Consider the following 7,500-nt stretch of genomic DNA (forward strand, 5'->3'; position numbering starts at 1 on the left):
TGAGTGTGAGTGTGAGTGTGAGTGTGAGTGTGTGAGTGTGTGTGTGTGTGTGTGAGTGTGTGTGTGTGTGTACCTATGAAGCGTACAGCGCGTCTGATGTAGGAGTTGAAGGTGCATCCTGCAGCGTTGATGTTAGCCTCCGCCCCCCCCAGCGCACGCCTCCACACACAGCAGTACAACACCCCCTCCCCCACCACCATCTGGAGGGAGGGAGGGAGGAGGGAGGGAGGGAGGAGGGAGAGGGAGGGAGGGGGAGGGAGAGGGAGGGGGAGGGAGGGAGGGGAAGGGAAGGAGAGAGAGGGAGGGGGAGGGAGAGGGAGGGGGAGGGAGAGAGGGAGGGGGAGGGAGAGGGAGGGAGATAGGGGGGAGAGAGAGAGGGAGAGAGGGAGGGGGGAAGGAGGGAGGGAGGGGGAGGGAGAGAGGGGGGGAGAGAGAGAGGGAGAGAGGGAGGGAGGGAGGGGGAGGGAGAGAGGGGGGGAGAGAGAGAGGGAGAGAGAGGGAGGAAGAGAGGGAGAGGGAGGGAGAGAGGGAGGGAGGGAGGGAGGGAGAGAGAGAGGGAGAGAGAGAGGTCAGAGGTCATCATCAGTACACGCACGCACACACAGTCATCGTCATAGCGACTGCACAAGTGTGACAGACAGATCATGACACTGCAGAAAGAACTACCAGGTGGTTGCTAGGAGATACCTACCCTGAGAGAGAGAGAGAGAGAGAGAGGGAGAGAGAGAGGGAGAGAGAGAGAGAGAGAGAGAGAGAGAGAGGGAGAGACGGACAGAGAGAGAGAGAGAGACACAGACAGAGAGAGGGAGGGAGAGAGAGAGACACACAGACAGACAGACAGAGAGAGAGAGAGAGAGAGGGAGAGAGAGAGGCAGGGAGAGAGAGAGAGACACAGACAGAGAGAGAGAGAGGGAGAGAGAGAGAGACAGACAAGACAGACAGAGAGAGAGAGACAGAGACAGAGAGAGAGAGACAGAGAGAGAGAGAGAAAGAGAGAGAGAGACAGAGAGAGAGACAGAGAGAGAGAGACAGACCCTAGGTAGTGCGTACTACTGTAGCACTCTGAGATTCTTTTGAATGAAAAGTGCAACACAAATAAAATGCATTATTATTTTATTATTATTACTAGGTAGTGTGCCCTAGGTAGTGTGTACTAGGTAGTGTGCCCTAGGTAGTGTGTACTAGGTACTGACCGTGGCGGCGGGGGCGGTACTAGTAGGTAGTAGGTACTAGTGTGTACTAGGTAGTGTGTACTAGGTAGTGTGTACTAGGTAGTGTGCCCTAGGTAGTGTGCCCTAGGTAGTGTGTACTAGGTAGTGTGCCCTAGGTAGTGTGCCCTAGGTAGTGTGTCCTAGGTAGTGTTCCCTAGGTAGTGTGTACTAGGTAGTGTTCCCTACGTAGTGTGTACTAGGTAGTGTGCCCTAGGTAGTGTGCCCTAGGTAGTGTGCCCTAGGTAGTGTGCCTTAGGTAGTGTGCCCTAGGTAGTGCCCCCTAGGTAGTGTTCCCTAGGTAGTGTGCCCTAGGTAGGGTGTCCTAGGTAGTGTGTACTAGGTAGTGTGCCCTAGGTAGTGTGTACTAGGTAGTGCGCCCTAGGTAGTGTGTCCTAGGTAGTGTGTACTAGGTAGTGTGTACTAGGTAGTGTGTACTAGGTAGTGTGTACTAGGTAGTGTGTCCTAGGTAGTGTGTACTAGGTAGTGTGTACTAGGTAGTGTGTACTAGGTAGTGTGCCCTAGGTAGTGTGTCCTAGGTAGTGTGCCCTAGGTAGTGTGTACTAGGTAGTGTGTACTAGGTAGTGTGAACTAGGTAGTGTGTCCTAGGTAGTGTGTACTAGGTAGTGTGTACTAGGTAGTGTGCCCTAGGTAGTGTGCCCTAGGTAGTGTGCCCTAGGTAGTGTGCCCTAGGTAGTGTGTCCTAGGTAGTGTTCCCTAGGTAGTGTGTACTAGGTAGTGTTCCCTACGTAGTGTGTACTAGGTAGTGTGCCCTAGGTAGTGTGCCCTAGGTAGTGTGCCCTAGGTAGTGTGCCTTAGGTAGTGTGCCCTAGGTAGTGCCCCCTAGGTAGTGTTCCCTAGGTAGTGTGCCCTAGGTAGGGTGTCCTAGGTAGTGTGTACTAGGTAGTGTGCCCTAGGTAGTGTGTACTAGGTAGTGCGCCCTAGGTAGTGTGTCCTAGGTAGTGTGTACTAGGTAGTGTGTACTAGGTAGTGTGTACTAGGTAGTGTGTACTAGGTAGTGTGTCCTAGGTAGTGTGTACTAGGTAGTGTGTACTAGGTAGTGTGTACTAGGTAGTGTGCCCTAGGTAGTGTGTCCTAGGTAGTGTGCCCTAGGTAGTGTGTACTAGGTAGTGTGTACTAGGTAGTGTGAACTAGGTAGTGTGTCCTAGGTAGTGTGTACTAGGTAGTGTGTACTAGGTAGTGTGCCCTAGGTAGTGTGCCCTAGGTAGTGTGTACTAGGTAGTGTGCCCTAGGTAGTGTGTACTAGGTACTGACCGTGGCGGCGGGGGTGGTACTAGTAGGTAGTAGGTACTAGTGTGTACTAGGTAGTGTGTACTAGGTAGTGTGTACTAGGTAGTGTGCCCTAGGTAGTGTGCCCTAGGTAGTGTGTACTAGGTAGTGTGCCCTAGGTTGTGTGCCCTAGGTAGTGTGTCCTAGGTAGTGTTCCCTAGGTAGTGTGTACTAGGTAGTGTTCCCTACGTAGTGTGTACTAGGTAGTGTGCCCTAGGTAGTGTGCCCTAGGTAATGTGCCCTAGGTAGTGTGCCTTAGGTAGTGTGCCCTAGGTAGTGCCCCCTAGGTAGTGTTCCCTAGGTAGTGTGCCCTAGGTAGTGTGTCCTAGGTAGTGTGTACTAGGTAGTGTGCCCTAGGTAGTGTGTACTAGGTAGTGCGCCCTAGGTAGTGTGTCCTAGGTAGTGTGTACTAGGTAGTGTGTACTAGGTAGTGTGTACTAGGTAGTGTGAACTAGGTAGTGTGTCCTAGGTAGTGTGTACTAGGTACTGACCGTGGCGGCGGGGGCGGTACTAGTAGGTAGTAGCTACTAGTGTGTACTAGGTAGTGTGTACTAGGTAGTGTGTACTAGGTAGTGAGAAAACTACCTAGGGCACACTACCTAGTACACACTACCTAGGGCACACTACCTAGGACACACTACCTAGGGCACACTACCTAGGGCACACTACCTAGGGCACACTACCTAGGGAAAACTACCTAGGACACACTACCTAGGGAACACTACCTAGGACACACTACCTAGGGCACACTAGCCCTAGGTAGTGTGTACTAGGTAGTGTGCCCTAGGTAGTTTTCCCTAGGTAGTGTGCCCTAGATAGTGTGCCCTAGGTAGTGTGTACTAGGTAGGGTACTGACCGTGGCGGCGGGGGCGGCGAAGGCGAGGCTGAACAGCAGGAGGAGGGGCACCACCTCCTGGGCGGGGGGCAGGTAGGGCATGCTCAGGCTGCGGTCGCTGCAGCTGTAACCCGCGGCAACGGGGGAGAACACGTCTGTCAACTCCAGGAAGTACAGACTGACCACCGAGGACGCCAGGATGGGCAGCTAGGAGGGAGGGAGGGAGGGAGGGAGGGAGAGGGGGGAGGGGGAGGGGGAGGGGGGAGGGAGAGGGGAGAAGGGAGAGAAGGACAGGGGAAGAGGAAAGGAGGGAGGAAGCGAGAGAATGATGATGATTATCACACACAGCATCAACCCACCTCCCATGTGACCTCCACACACACACACACACACACACACACACACACACTGTTACTGAACCACACACACACACACACACTTTTTTACTGAGACACACACACACACACACACACACACACCAGCACAGAAGGTCTGTGGGCTGTGAGGCGGGGGGGGGGCTTCCCATTTTAAGGGAGATGTTGCTTAGCAACAACTGACCAATGAAGATCAGCAGAGAGATCATGTGATCAGAACAGAACTGAACTGAACTGAACGTTTCTATGGCGACTACACACTACACACTATACACTACACACTACACACTATACACTACACACTACACACACTACACACTACACACACTACACACTACACACTACCTACTACACACTACACACTACACACTACACACTATACACTACCTACTACACACTACACACTACACTCTACACCCTACACACTACACACTACACTCTACACACTACACACTACACACTACACACTACACACTACACACTACACTCTACACACTAACACACTACACACTACACACACTACACACTACACACTACACACACTACACACTTCACACTACACACACTACACACACTACACACTACACACTACACACACTACACACTACACACACTACACACTACACACTACACACTAACACACTACACACTACACACACTTCACACTTCACACTTCACACTACACACTACACACTAACACACTACACACTACACACACTACACACTACACACTACACACTAACACACTACACACTACACACACTTCACACTACACACTACACACTACCTACTACACACTACACACTACACACTACACACTTCACACTACACACTACACACTACACACACTACACACTACACACTACACACTTCACACTTCACACTACACACTTCACACTACACACTACACACTACACACTACACACTACACACTACCTACTACACACTACCTACTACACACTACACACTACACACTACACACTACACACTACCTACTACACACTACCTACTACACACTACACACTACCTACGACACACTACACACTACCTACTACACACTAAGGGGGGCGGCTGTGGCGCAGGAGGTAGAGCCGCCGTCTAATGATGGCAAGGTTGGCAGATCGGCGGTTCGAGCCCTGGCTGGTCACATGTCGAAGTGTCCTTGGGCAAGACACTGAACCCCAAAATTGCTCCCAATGAGCAGGCCGGCACCTTGCATGGCAGCTTGCCGCCATTGGTGTGTGAATGTGTGTGTGAATGGGTGAATGAGAGGCCATTGGAATAAGGCGCTATATAAGTCAGTCCATTTACCATTTACCATTACTAACACACTAACACACTACACACTACACACTACCTACTACACACTACACACTACACACTACACACTACACACTACCTACTATACACTACCTACTACACACTACCTACTACACACTACCTACTACACACTACACACTACCTACTACTTGAATGATGAATGAATGAATGAATGAATGAATGGACTTTATTGTCATTGCTACAGTACAGGTACCAAACAACGAAATTTAGGAGGGGTGGCTCCCCTGGTGTTAGGAAAGGGGAAAAAAAAAAAAACTTTTAGAAAAAAAAAATCACAAGAAGGGAAGGAGCTGGTTTACATAAATAAAGGCTATGTACACTATCCACTGTACTATACTGTACAGACAGACGACTAGGGTTGTCATATTGCACAATAGTATTATTCCACATTTATTTAAAGTGTCGCAGTTTGCAGGTTTGAAATGTACATATTTGTGCCTCAGCACTACACCTGATTTTTTTTTTCAGTCCAGCAGCTGCCATCAATCCGTCCAGACTGTCCAGGGCCCAGAACTTAGGTCTTTGCTGTGTTCAGGGCCTGGACGGCCCTGTGGTAGAAGCTGTTCTTCAGTCTGTTTGTCCTTGCGGCCAAGGGTCCTGAACCGCCTTTTCGAGGGCAGCCTGGTAAAGTGTTCGTACCCAGGGTGGGTCGGGTCCCTGGAGATCTTGGAGGCCTTCCTGAGACAGCGTGTGTTGTACAGCTCCTCCAGAGAGGGGAGGGGGGCGCCGGTGATCTTCTGTGCTGTTCTCACGATTCTCTGTAGCGCATTTCTCTCCGCTGTTGTGCAGCTGGAGAACCAGTTGCAGATGCCGTAGGTGAGGATGCTCTCCACTGCGCCGCGGTAGAAGGTCACCAGTATCTCCTGCTTGCTGTGTTCCTTCCTGAGGACTCTCAGGGTGTATAGCCGCTGTTGTGCCCTCTTGATGGTGGCTTTTGTGTTGTCCTTCCAGGTCAGGTCATCCCGCATGTGCATCCCCAGGAATCGGAGGGTCGAGACTCTCTCCACGCTCTCTCCGTCGATGAGCAGGGGCTGGATCTCTGACTTTTTCCTCCTGAAGTCTACGATGATTCCCTGGGTCTTTGACTTGTTCAGCAGCCGGTTGTTAACCTTGCACAGCTTGCTCAGTTGCTCTACCTCATCCCTGTACGCCGCCTCGTCCCCCCCCGAGATGCATCCCACCACGGTGGTGTCGTCTGCAAACTTGACGATGGAGTTGCTGGGGTGGACGGGGGTGAAGTCGTAGGTGTAGAGGTTGTAGAGGATGGGGCTTAGCACGCAGCCCTGGGGGGACCCAGTGCTGAGTCTGAGGGCTGTGGAGGTGTGGGGGCCCACCCGCACCCTCTGGGGGCGGTCGGTCAGGAAGTCCTTGATCCACGCACATATAGAGTGTGGTAGACCCAGGTCTAGTAGTACTTGACTGAGGTTTATTATGAACCTGGTAACCTTGACTGAGGTTTATTATGAACCTGGTAACCTTGACTGAGGTTTATTAGCGGAGTCACCAGCGCTCGGTGTCGCGCTTCTCATCCCGATGCGCGGCAGAGAGAGGCCTCAGATGACCCACATACCCGCTGCGACCTGTAGCCTGCAGGACGACCTGGGATAATAATAGTAGTAGTAATAATAGGAGCCTTTCTGTGGAGCCTATAGCACTTTTCCTGCAAACGCTGCAACTCGCAGAGATGTTGCAGATGATGATGGTGGAGAAGCAGATGACCCACATCCCCCTGCTACCTCCAGCTGCTACATACACCTTCTATCTACACCTTCTATCTTCACCTTCTATCTTCTATCTTCACCTTCTATCTTCTATCTTCACCTTCTATCTTCTATCTACACCTTCTATCTTCTATCTTCACCTTCTATCTTCACCTTCTATCTTCTATCTTCTATCTTCACCTTCTATCTTCACCTTCTATCTTCTATCTTCTATCTTCACCTTCTATCTACACCTTCTATCTTCTATCTTCACCTTCTATCTTCTATCTTCTATCTTCTATCTACACCTTCTATCTTCTATCTTCACCTTCTATCTTCTATCTTCTCTCTTCTATCTTCTATCTTCTATCTTCTCTCTTCTATCTTCTATCTTCTATCTTCTATCTTCACCTTCTATCTTCTATCTACACCTTCTATCTTCTATCTTCACCTTCTATCTACACCTTCTACCTGTAGATGTGATGATGACCTGGGATGTGAACATGGACCCGTATCACATCAAATCACATCCCGCTTCATCCACCTCTGTCAAACCACCGTACCGTGTCAACACACACACACACACACACACACACACCACACTGTGTAAACACACACACACCACACACTGTGTAAACACACACACACACCCCACCGTGTAAATACACACAACCCACACACCACACACCCCACTGTGTAAACACCCACACACACCACACACCACACACCACACTGTGTAAACACACACACAC

The 7,500-nt window shown here is 50.6% G+C and overlaps 1 pseudogene across 1 annotated transcript in view; it reads right to left on the reverse strand.

Annotated features, from left to right (window-relative positions):
- LOC308175322 (phospholipid phosphatase-related protein type 4-like) overlaps positions 1–7,500 on the reverse strand; it is a 17,494-nt pseudogene that overhangs the window by 9,109 nt on the left and 885 nt on the right. The window contains exons 2-3 of the transcript in view: positions 3,355–3,540; positions 74–200 (exon numbers count right to left, since the gene is read on the reverse strand). The product of the transcript in view is annotated as a phospholipid phosphatase-related protein type 4-like (transcript). The remainder of the gene's footprint in view (positions 1–73; positions 201–3,354; positions 3,541–7,500) is intronic.

The sequence above is a fragment of the Nansenia antarctica genome (genome assembly GCF_963989245.1).
Source record: "Nansenia antarctica genome assembly, contig: SCAFFOLD_556, whole genome shotgun sequence".
NCBI lineage: Eukaryota > Metazoa > Chordata > Actinopteri > Argentiniformes > Microstomatidae > Nansenia > Nansenia antarctica.